The sequence below is a fragment of the Trichechus manatus genome, unplaced genomic scaffold (assembly GCF_000243295.1).
Source record: "Trichechus manatus latirostris isolate Lorelei unplaced genomic scaffold, TriManLat1.0 scaffold00044, whole genome shotgun sequence".
Classification (NCBI taxonomy): Eukaryota; Metazoa; Chordata; class Mammalia; order Sirenia; family Trichechidae; genus Trichechus; species Trichechus manatus.
In genome coordinates this window covers 9,372,811-9,385,663 of record NW_004443980.1, presented here as the reverse complement: position 1 = coordinate 9,385,663, position 12,853 = coordinate 9,372,811, and the positions used below count along the sequence as shown (strand labels likewise).

The following is a 12,853-nucleotide window of genomic DNA, read 5'->3' as shown; positions in this document are numbered from 1 at the left end:
TTCTCTATGTGGTGACTCAGGGATCCAGGCTCCTTCCATTTTGTGTTGTTGTCAGTCTTCATTGTGTGACTTCCAAGGTTGCTGCAGAGGGGAAGATTTTCGTGGGCTAGGTCTGGAAGTAGTGTTTATCATTTCCACTCACATTGCTTTGGTCAGAACTCAGTCACATGGCCTCAAACTAGTCCTAGGGAGTGGGAAATGCAAGGGGCTGGGCAGTCAGTTCCAAGCAGCATCTTCACTCTGTGCAGGGCAGACGTACGTATCTTTGATGGTTAACAAGCTGTCTTTGCCATAGGTAGTGTATTAGTTTCCTAGGGCTGCCATGACAGAAGACCTCAAACTGGGTGGCTCAAAAGAACAGAAATGTATTGTCTCACAGTTCTGGAGGCTAGGAGTCTGAATGCAGGGTGTCAGAAGGACCATGTGCTCTCTCTAAAGGCTCTAGGGGAAGATCCTCTCTTGTCTCTTCCAGCTTCAGGTAGCCCCAAGCATTCCTTGGCTTGTAGCTACAGCACAATTCCATGGTCACATGGCTGTTTTCCTCTCTCTGCCTCTCTAAGTCACTTCTTCTCTTTTATAAGGATACCACCCAGATTGGGTTAGGGCTCCCTCTATTCTGGTATGACCTCAGGTTAAGTTAGCTGATATCATCTTCAAAGACTGTTTTCAAACAAGGTCACATTCACAGGTACCAGGGATTAGGAATGCAACATGAATTCGGGGGGGACATAATTCAATCCGCACAAAAAAACAAAACCTGTTGTGGTCAAGTCGATTCTGACTCATAGTGACCCTACAGGACAGAGTAGAACTGCCCCATAGGGTTTCCAAGGAGTGGCTGGTGGATTCGAACCGCCAACTTTTTGGTTAGCAGTCGAGCTCTTAACCACTGTGCCACCAGGGCTCCAAATACAATCCATCACAAGGAGTAAATGCAGAAGGTTCTGGCATATGGAGAAGAGTCATGGGATAATAAGAACTTAGGGGAAAGGAAAAAACTTTGGTTAATCTTTCAGAACAATTTCTTGCTACAGTAAGAAAACAGAACTGTCAGTTTCCAGCACTTGACCTCTTATCCACTCAGAAATGAATGCTTTTAAATAGTCAGCTCAGAGGGTATATAAAACATCACTTGACTACCATTTGATTTCTCATTCATTGTAAGCATTTCATTGAAATTTAGGGGTATAGCTACTGGACGCAGTGGGACAGATCTGTAGAAAAAGAAATACTGACCCTGATAATATTTGTAAGCTAGGCATAATTTTATTCCGATTTATTATGTTGGAAAATTGGTAGAAGGAAACATTTAGGAGCCTTGGTTCAAGGTTACATGGCAGATTAATGGCCTGTCAGGGAACAGTACCCAAGGGTCCAGTAATCCTAACCATGGCCCTTGGGGCCCATTTACTACATGGATAAACTTAAGCCACTCTTTCCACCTCCAACTTCTTCAGCCAAATGAAATCTTTTTGTTGCTGAGACCACATAAGAAAATAAATGTTTTCTGCTCCCAGCCCCCCTACAAAGCTTTTTGTAAAGTTGAGTGCCTTTACCACGAGGCATTGGTGGATCAGTGGTAGAATTCTCACCTTCCATGAGGGAGTCCCAGGTTTGATTCCTAGCCAAGGCATCTCACACACAGTCACCACCCTTCTGTCAGTGGAGGCTTGAGTGTTGCTATGATGCTGAACAGGTTTCAGTGGAGCTTCCAGGCTAAGATGAACTAGGAAGAAAGGCCTGGCAATTTACTTCCAAAAATCAGCCAATGAAAACTCTACAGATCAGGATGGTCCAATTCTGTTGTGGATGGGGTTGCTATGAGTTGGGGGTGACTTGATGGCTGCTAACAAAAAAACAAACTTTGTGGGAACCAACTTGCTATTTAACTGTGATTAAAAACGATATTTCCTTCATTTGATTCTCTAGGAAAATGAACAGTTGCAAGACCCAAAACCTGCAGGAGCAGGTAAATACCAGGTATGCATAAGGTCCCATCTTGTACTTCTCCCTCTCAGGTCCCAGCAGTCATCAGATCCTGTGTTCCTGGACATTGTGCCTTTCTTCATGCCCTCCCTATTAAGGGTTGAGTTAAAATAGAAGTTTCCTTAATGATGGTAGGTGAAAGCAGTTTCACAGAATCAATTTCAATTTTAACAGCACCTTGAGGATTACTGGGAGTTTGTAAGTTTTATTGCATTGAATTAATAGACATTTCTAAAGCCAAGATTCTAGAGCTCAGACCATTATTGTTTCCCCCCCCTCTTGGCTTCACTCCAATGATCATAATGGAAAGAGTGAGCTTTAAGTGAAAGTTGTGAACAACCTGGCTTGCCAATGAATGGTCCCTGTGGAAATTCGGTTCCCTTTAACCATTCAGGAAGCCCTGGTGGCACAGTGGTTAAGAGCTATGGCTGCTAACCAAAAGGTTGGCAGTTTGAATCCACCAGGTGCTCCTTGGAGACCCTATGGGGTAGTTCTACTCTGGCCTCTAGGGTCAGTATGAATCGGAATTGACTCAACAGCAGCGGGTTTTTTCGGTTTTTTTTTTTTTTTTTTTTTTTTTTTTAGCCATCCAAGCCTGCCACATTGTAAAGTTGAGGGTCTGGCTTCATACGAAAATTTTTCAAGGAATCAGGGTTTTCTTTTGGAGCTATTACAGTAGCGTAATGTTCAAGTGTTAAAAACTGATCCTTCACGTCAGTTCTCCTAAGTATTAGGATTTAAGGATACAGAGTGGTACAGTTCTCCCTTTGAGTGGATACGCTGGCCCAGAGGAAAAACGGTAACAGTACCACTGCAGTCCCTTTACAGAAGACTCTTTAGGTGCTTGGTTCTGCCGGACTTGTGGTGAACAGGGCTTGGGTGACCTGCTTAGCGTTTCACAAAATCTTCAAGGTTATTTGTGTGTCTTATAAAGTCGGGGATTCCAAATTTGGCTGTGCATAGGAATCTTTGAAGAAAATTTTAGATAGAAGACATAGATTGCTTAGGCTTTATCCCTGACACACAAACTCAGAATGTGTGTTGCGGGGTGGCTCTGGGGAATTTGTATATGTTCTAGAAACCTACCTCCAGCTGATTCTGATAGACTTAGTGCATCCCACTGGGCAACTGGGCCCGTTATCTTCTGCCAGCTCTTCTGTTCCAGTCCCTGCCCTCCTCTTGGCTCTGCTCGCTGCTTCCGGGAGTGCTTTTCCTCTTCGCTCCTGTGCGCTCACTGCTTCCAGGAGTGCGCGTCCTCTCTGCCTTCTGACTGGATGTGATCAATGGCAGGAGATAAGAGGGTGGGGGAAATAGTGTGTTCAGGGTATAAAGTCTCCTGACACCCACCCTGTGGCGTCTCCCTGGGTTGTGTCCTCATCCAAAGTTCCTGTTACTCTAAGGTGGTGCTTTCTACTTCACTCCCTTTCTCCTAAGTCTGATAGTCGATCCATTCTCCAAAACTCTTAATTGAAGAGAAAGGTGAAGCGAAGATCTAGAGGGGAAAATGGAAGAGATATGCCCCAGAGTCATAAAAAAGCTGCGTAATTCCTTTCAGCACGTGTTCAGGATTACACAGCTAAGTCAGTGGCCGAGCCTGCGCAAACCAGTGGTGGGCCAGCCACTCTCTCCAAAGCTGGAGCCTGTTACTTGACTTGCTAAGCTGGCCCGGGAAGAAAGTACCCCCTTATCCCCCCCAAGGCCTCAGAAGGTGGCAGGAAGGTGAGGAAATCTGATACGGCTGGTGGCAGTACAATGGGAGGGGGAGGCATGAAGCCAATCACTTCTTAATAGGGGATTCCAGATGCTTCCTTTACCCTTTGGGAAACTCGCCTAAAAGAACTGGGTCTTTCCTTGGAAAATATCCAGCCCCTTCTGTCTCACTCACATGAACACTGCACTTGGGTTTGTTGTTGGTTCTGCCATAGCTGCAGGAGGCCTCGGCAGTAAGCAGCTTTCTCTCTACAGTGTTGGGCTTAGTGCTAAACCTCCTGCCTTTCAGTGGGCCTTACTCCTGGGGAAGAGTCTTGTACATGCACACGTGTGACCGCTATTAAATTAATTCGGTGGGTGTGCTGGGTAATGCATTTCGAATGACCGAGCACTAGCTGCTTCATTTGACAACAGCATGAAAGAACCCTAAATAGGTTGTTTGTTTAATGTGATCTCAGGTTTGGGTTGCTGTGAAGAGAAAGAGATACCCAGAAAATATGACCCTGTATTTAGAGTCCTGTCTGTCAGTTTGCGCTTGACTAACCTAAAAGTTGGCAGCTCAGACCCACCCAGAGGTGCCATGGAAGAAAGACCTGGTGATCTGTTTTCATAAAGATTACACCCTAGGAAACCCTATGGGCAGTTCTACTCTGTAACACAAGGAGAATCCACTCAACAGCAATGGGTTTGCTTTCTTTTGCTGTGTTGATGAGCGTCAAATAATTTGGAACCAGATAGTTTGGGGGGTCATTCTCATTCTCCCCACCTCTGCATCTCACTCTTATTGTAGAAACTACAGTGTTTTATTGTTTTTTCCTCTAGTGACTCCTTAGTTTCCTCTGAGGAGGGAACATTGATTATTTTGTTCAAGCAAAACTCAGAGTTTGCAGTTTCAGATAGAGTGTACAATGCAATTCATTTACAACATACATTAGTCGTAAAACTTTCTTAAGGAAAGACATTCAGGTTTTTAATCCACTTTGAATAACCAGTTTTAGTAACAAAGCCACAAAGACGTGCAAAAATAATTTTTTCAGTTGTTTTTGTGTGTGTGGTAAAAATACATATAACAAAAAATTTGCCATTGCAACATTTTTTACATGTAGAATCCAGTGACACTGATTACCTTCCCCACGTTGTGTGACCATCACCCATGATCCATTTCCATGTTTTTCCATCACCCTTAACAGAAACCAGTGCCCCTAAGCAATGACTCCCCTTTCAGTTAGGTTTTGACCGGCCTACAAAAACAACTTCATGCCAATTCCTTCAGGGAAGTCAATGAGCACAGTTTTAATTTTTTTATAGTCTATCCCTGTGACTTAGGAATTTAACAAGTGCTACTTTGACTTTTTACTGTTTTCTTTTTTTAACTTGGGTGGGAACTTAGCTCCATTTTTCTTTGTTTTCTGTCACTGGGGTGAGTGATAACAGATGTTCTAATGGGAGTTCTGTGTGCTCAGAAATGGGGCCAGTCCTCACTCTGGACCTCCTTCTGGACTCTGTAGCAATGTCATTTGTCACCTTCTTTGACAGGAAAATGGACTAGATCAAAGCAGACTATGAGTACCACAAGGGACATACAAGATGATCCCCTGGGGTATGGGAAGAAAATTTTCCAATTTCTACTTATGGTTCTTTTTCCTAAAATATTAGAAGAAAAATAAGCTTTACTAGTAATAATGTGTCCCTGGCTGGTGCAAATGTTTAACACGCTTGGCTGGTAACTGAAAGGTTGGAGGTTCAAGTTCACCCAGAGGCACAATGAAAGAAAGGCCTAGGGATCTGCTTCCCAAAAAATCAGCCGTTGAAAACCTATGGAGCACAGTTCTACTCTGACACACATAGGGTCGCCATGAGCCAAGCTGACTTGACGGGGACTATTAATATACAATGCATGGACCAGCACTGGTGCCTTCACGTGGCCTGAGCAGGGTCACATTTCCTGTTCTGTAAGGGAAATGTTGTGAGGGAAAACTGAAGTTCCCCAGTCCTCAAGGGCTTAATGGAGACGTCTTTCCTTTTTTGTGTATTGCAATGATGGATGGCAACTCACACGTGGCACATAAAGTGGATTTATGGATGACATTATCTCGTGTTAACTAAACTAGTCAACACAAAATGGACAAGTGGGTTAAGAAGGTATGTGCAAAGAGACGGTGGATAGAATATAATAAGGCAAGCCTAAAGCGGACAGCAAGAAAAGGCAGCACTGGCAGTTCTACTTCCAGAACTTTCTCTTTTTCTGCCAAGTTTCAAGCAGTTGAAAAAATGCAAATTTACACACACTGTCAGTAGTGATATCCTCACCTAACTGTGCTGTGCCTTGAGATGCTAGCTCATAAGAGCATGAAGATATCGTGATGTGAAAAACAAAAAGAGGTCTACATTTTTTCCCATTGATATTTTAAATCATGTACTGTTCAATACAATATTTTATAAAAATTTTAATAAATGTAATAGAAAATCCTTAAAAGTTTTTTCTTTTTTTTGTTTTGAGCTTTCTTACTTAATAGTGGAAAAAAACCTCAATTGCATATTGTTGGAGGGAATAGTTGTTCTTTCCACTACAATAAATACAGTTGAAATAATATAAGGCAAAAACATGATGTCAAGGCTTTTCAAACCACTTATACACAGACGAGTCCCAAATTTATATTTCCATTCCTAATGTCTGCCCTGTAACTACTGACTCTTACAAGTGACTGAGACACCTTCACTTGGATATCTACAGTCTTCTCCAGCTTAACGTGTCCAAACTGAATTCTTGTTCCCCATCGCTTCCCCCACCCTCAGTTTTCCTCACCCCCGTAAATGGCTACTCTGTCTTCCAAATATGGGGCAGTGGTGGTTCAGTGGCAGAATTCTCACCTTCGATGCAGGAGACCCGGGTTCAATTCCCGGCCAATGCACCTCAAGTGCAGCCACTGCCTATCTGTCAGTGGAGGCTTGCGTGTTGCTGGGATGCTGAACAGGTTTAAGCAGAGCTCACAGATTAAGACAGACTAGGAAGCAAGGCCTGGGGATCTACTTCTGAAAATCAGTCAATGAAAAGCTTATGGTCTAAGGGATGGTGCAGGACAAGACAGCATTTCATTCCTCTGTGTATGGGGTTGCCATGACTCAGGGGCCGACTTGACAGCAGTTAACAACAACAGTCTTCCAAGCGCTCGGGTTAAAAATCGTGTAGCACTCCTCTTCTTTCTCTCTTACCCTATGTCCAAGTCCATCAGCGAATCCAATTGGTTCTACATCAAAATATATCTAGAATCTTGGTGATTTCTCGTCCTCTTACATCTACCATTTTAGTTCAAACTGTCATGATGTCTTGTCTGGACAGTTGAAGTTGGTCCCTGTTCTTGCCTTGTCTCACCACAGCCTATTCTCCAGGGTGTTGCCAGAGGAATCTTTTTCCTCCTATGTCAGTCATGACACGCTCTGCTAGGGACCTTCCAGTGGCCTCCCATCTCATTCAGAATAAAATCCAAATCCCTAACCCTAGCCCTCAAGCTCTGTGTGATCTTGTTGACCACCCTCTGGCTTCTGGCCCTGTCACACCCCACCCCTCACTCTGACTTCTGGCACACTGGCCTCCTGAGCTTCAGCCCCACCTGGCAGGTCCTGCCTGAGGGCCTTCACCCCTGCTGCCTCCTCTGCTAACACGCTCTTCTTCCAGAAATTCTGTGGCTTACACCCTCACCACGGTCAGACCTTCGCCCAAATGTCGCCTCCTCATAGAGACTGACACTGTCACCTGAAATAGCTCTCACCCTTTGACAAAATGGTTAAAAGAGTTCAGCTGCTAACCAAAAAGTCGGCTGTTTGAATCCACCAGCCCCTCCTTGGAAACACTATGAAGCAGTTCTACACTATAGGGTCACTATGAGACAGAATCACTCGATGACAAAGGGTTTGGTTTTTGGGTCTTTATCACTCTCTATCCCATTATCCTGGTGAGGTTTTCTTTAGAGCACTCACCAAGGACAGATATTTGGTTTTTTATAATTTACTTATCATCTGTCTTCCGTCATAGGTCTATAGCTCCATGAGAACTTAATTGTGTTCTATTTCCTCAGCACTTAGAACAATGACTAGCTCACACCAATAAATCATTTGAAAATGACTGAATGAAACTATGATCCATCTCTTAGCCAGCACATACTGCTGGTAGATGCAGAGAAAACTTTGAAGAAACAAGTATTGTTATGGATCGAATGGTGTCCTCCCAAAATTCATGCTGAAGTCCTAATCCCCGATACCAGTGAACTTAACCTTGTTTGGAAATAAGGTTTTTGAAGATGTTATTAGTTAACATGAGGTCATACCGGAGTAAGGTGGCTCCTAATCCTACATGATGTCCTATAAAAGAGGAGAAGAGACACAGAGAGAGACAGAGGGAAGACGGCCATTTGACAACAGAATTATGTTGCAGCGGAAAGTCAAGGAACGCCCGGGGCTACCAGAAGTCAAGAGAGACAGGAAAGGCTCTTCCCTTAGAGCCTTCCTTCGGGGAGAGCATGACCCTGTGACACCCTGGACCTAGACTTCTAGCCCCCAGAACTGTGACACAGTAAATTTTTGTTACTAGAAGTGGACAAGAGAAGAACTGTCCCATAGAGTTTCCAAGGAGTGGCTGGTGGATTCAAACTGCTGACCTTTTGGTTAGCAGCTGAGCTCTTAACCACAGCGCCACCTGGGCTCCTCTTAGTTATCTAATGCTGCTATAACAGAAGTACCACTAGAGGGTGGCTTTAACAAACAGAGATTTATTTTCTCACAGTTTTGGAGTGATTTAGGAAATAATATTGGAGTTATTATTCCCTGTCCTTGAGCATAGAGAATGTGACCCAGCTGGAGCTGGGCTCACAAGGGCTCACAAGGACTCACAAGGACACATCAACTGGGCCCTGAGGTATAAAGACAATAGCTAAGATCATCTTGGAAAATATCTTTTAGGGAAACTTTAACATAAAGCCAATCAAACAGAACACAAAAGACTTTCCACTCTTGTCTTTTTCTATTAGCATTTAGTGAATAGAAATCTGTTGGACCAATTCGTTACGGAAACCTGTACCAATGATTGTTAAGAAAGGTGATTCAAAATGTAGAATCACAGTTTCTAGCCAGTCTGTGAAAAAGCGAAGCTTTCAATGATTCTACCCATTTGTAATGTTGATATACGTGGATGGCTCTGTAATGATCCTGGGACTCCATCCTGGGACTCGGCAGACATGGCCATGGCAGCGTGCTTGTCCAGTTTTTCATTCTTGCCTATTCTGTAATATTCTCTGGACTCGGGCAGACATGGCTGTGGCAGCATGCTTATCCGTGTTCCCATTCTTGCCTGTTCTGTAATATTCTTTGGACTCGGGCAGACATGGCTGTGGCAGCATGCTTATCCGTGTTCCCATTCTTGCCTGTTCTGTAATATTCTTTGGACTCGGGCAGACATGGCTCTAGCAGCATGCTTGTCCATTTTCCCACTTTCGTCTGTTCTGTGATATTTCCATGGACTCGGGCAGACATGGCTCTGGCAGCATGGTTGTACATTTCCCACTTTTGCATTTTTGAATATATGCCAAATACAACTTTCTTTTTGCTTTACTAAACTTTATGATGTTTTTACCCTCTAACGGGGCTAGAAGTCCAAATTCAGGGTTCTGGCTCTAGGGGAAGTGTCTCTGTCTGTCTCTGGAGGAAGTTCCTTGTCTCTTCTGAGCTCCTGCTCCTGGATAATCTTCATGTGGTTTGACATCTCTCTTCCCCCATCTCTGCTTGTCTAATCTGCTCTTTTTATATTTTGTAAGAGATTGACTCAAAACACACCCTCTGCTAATCCTGTCTCATTAACATAACAAAGACTACGCATTGCCAAATGGGATTATAACTACAGGCATAAAAACAAACCAAACCCACTGCTCCTGGTGACCCTATAGGACAAAGTAGAACTATCCCATAGGGTTTCCAAGGCTGTAAATTTTTAAGGAAGCAGACTGTCACACCTTTCTCCCTCGGAACAGCTGGTGGGTTCAAACTGCCAACCTTTTGGTTAGCAGCCAAGTGCTTTAACCACTGTACCACCAGGGCCCCTTACAAATCACTGGCATAGAGGTTAGGATTTACCATACATATTCTTTGGGGACACAATTGAATCCGTAACAACAAGCCACCCAGCTTGTGGTGTCTTGTTATGGCAGGCCTAGCAAACCAACACAAGTATGGGAACAAATCCAGCAGTGTGACAGGCTTGCTATGCAGCTGGGTGAAGGACAGATGGAGCATCCGTTTCAGTAATAACACATACTCGGTTTTACTCTTTGGTGAACCAAGACCAGAAAAGCAGGCCAGAAAAGATGTGTACTCAACTGTAAATAACTTCTTTACTAGAAACAATGCTGTTATAGAACAATTGTTCAAAATAACATTTGATGGAGTAGCTGCCTTGACTGGATAAGAAAGAGATGCTGCGGTGAGGCTGCAGAGATAGCATCACTTGTGAAATGTATTCGCCGCATAATAACTCCTGCTCAGATGAGGCTGCAAAGCAGTTGAAGCCAGAAGTGAGAGTGTGCTGGAGGATACCATTGATGCTGTTAATCTGATTAGAACAAGTGAGAGTGGTTTATAAAACGGCAGGATCAGTGCTGTACTTGGTAACGAGAAAGACCATGAAAATCTTTTGTGCCACAGAGTTTTACAGTTATTTCAAGAGGGACTGAAGAAAGTTGTCAAACTTAAATACGCGTTACATATTTTTGTTTTACAAGAGGACAAGTGTTCCAAATTTGCTGACCTTCTTAGGTGGCGATAAGTCACCCTTACCCCCACTGGTCTGGCCAGTTTGTAGTACCATGGTGGCGACCCCATGTGTTACAGAGTAGAAGTACTCCTTAGGGTTTTCTTGGCTGTAATCTTTACAGAAGCAGCTTGCCAGGCCTTTCTTCTGCAGCACCGCTGGGTGGTTTCAAACCACCAACCTTTAGGTTAGTAGTTGAGCCAAACTGTTTGCACCACCCAGGAAACCTCCTGTCCTACGTTAATTAATTTGTTTGGCACTATTCAGAGATCACATGCTATTTGGTAAGCATTCTATTATCATTAAGGAGTAATTAATGGACAATTAATTTAAGGAATTAGACACTTAACTAGCTTGATGATTGTTAATTTTGGTTAGATGAAATTGTACAGAACCGCATAAATCGCAATTAGAGTTGCCCTAATAAACAACGGCTTCACTCTTGCCCCTGTCTGTCTGGAGTGGAGTGCAGACCCGCCTGCCTCTTCATTTGTTTGTGTCCACACCCGTGGTTTTCTGTCCTCCCTGCGGCTGCACAGTCAATTATCATCTCGGGAGGAGAGTACTTCCAAGACCTCCGCAGCCACCTCATTTGACTTTTTCCCAAATAAAAGGACGTTTCTTAGAGACTGAATGTGTTTTCCATCTAATGTCTTTTAATAGCACCTCCCCGTTGGCTCAGGTGAATAGATTAACTAATATTAGGAAAAACTCAGAACTTTGGGGAGCATTTCTAGAGGCTCCTGGATTCAGAAGGAAGGCTCACACACAGATCCTGTTGTCTCCAGCTGCTGTCAAGTTGGTCCCTGAGTCACGGTGACCCCATGTACAATGGGATAAAACATTGCCTGGTCCTGTGTCATCCCTGCGAACAACTGTGGACCAGACCATTGTGATCCCTAGGGTTTTCATTGATTGATTTGCAAAAGTAGATCACCAGGCCTCTCTTCCTAGTCTTAGTTTGGAAGCTCTGCTGAAACCTATTCAGCATCAAAGCAACATGCAAGGTTCCAATGACAGAAGGGTGGTGGCTGCCCATGGGGTGCATTGGCCAGGAATCCAACCCAGATCTCTCACATGGAAGGTAAGAATTCTACCACTGAACCACCAATGCCACATCACACACAGATCTAGAGACCCCAAATTCCAGTTTGGATGTTACCTATGGGGACCAGATACGGCTTCTTTTCTGACTTCACCAAGAGGAAGGTACTATTCCAGTTATCTCTGGAGCTTGGGGGTGCCAACTGCCCTACTTTCCAGTATCTTCTACCTATGGTGGCCTTTAATATTCCCGCAAATCTGAGTGTTTCTCCTACCTTAAAACAACCATTCACTTCCCCTAGATGCCCCTGATAGCTGCCCTTCTATTTTTCTACTTCATTCCACTTCCTGACTTTTCCGATAGCTGATCTTTATTTGTTGCTGGATAACTCATCAGCAGTCTCTCTTGAGCTTCCAACTGCTGCCTTTTGCTTCATCAGAAGGCAAGAGCTGGTAGCCTGTCCTGAGAATAGCTTGGCCTCAGGCCTCCCTGTACTTGGGCTGCTCCTCTGATTCTAGAGTAGATCTACACTCTGCCCTACCCACCTCCATCAAGTCAATTCTGACTCATAGCAACTCTGAAGGACAGAGTAGAACTACCCTACAGGGTTTTCAAGGCTATAAATCTTCTTTTGCTTTTTTTCCCATACAAAAATCTATACATACATTGTTATATGACTCTAATTGCTCTCCCCATACTGTGTCAGCATACTCCTCCTTTCCACCCCTGATTCCCCATATCCATTCAACCAGCTCCTAACCCGCTCTGCCTTCCCATCTCACCTCCGGACAGAAGCTGCCCATTTTGTCTCTTTTATCTACTTGAGCTAAGAGGCACACTACACACGAGTATCACTTTATGTCCCACAGTCTAGTCCAATCCTTGTTTAAAGAGTTAGCCTTTGAAATTGTTTTAGTTCTAGACTGCTAGAGAATCCGGGGGCCATGCTTTCTGGGGTTCCTCCAGTCTCACTCAGACCATTAAGTCTGGTCTTCTTACTAGAAGACCACCTTTCTCCTGCTCCATCCGGGACTCTATGTTGTGTTCCCTGTCAGGGCGGTCATTGGCGGTAGCCAGGCACCATCTAGTTCTTCTGGTCTCAGGCTGATGAAGTCTCTGGTTTATGTGCCCTTTTCTGTCTCTTGGGCTACTACTTTCCTTGTGTCTTTGGTGTTCTTCATACTCCTTTACTCCAGGTGGTTGGGACCAACTGATGCATCTTAGATGGCCGCTTGCAAGCTTTTAAGACCCCAGATGCCACTCACCAAAGTAGGATGCAGAACATTTTCTTAATAAGCTTTGTTATGCCAATTGAC

The 12,853-nt window shown here is 44.1% G+C and overlaps 1 non-coding gene across 1 annotated transcript; it reads left to right on the top strand.

Moving 5' to 3' along the window:
* Positions 1 to 6,537: 6,537 nt before the first annotated feature.
* TRNAR-UCG (transfer RNA arginine (anticodon UCG)) lies at positions 6,538 to 6,608 on the top strand. The gene has a single exon. It is a non-coding gene; the product is annotated as a tRNA-Arg (tRNA).
* Positions 6,609 to 12,853: the final 6,245 nt, after the last annotated feature.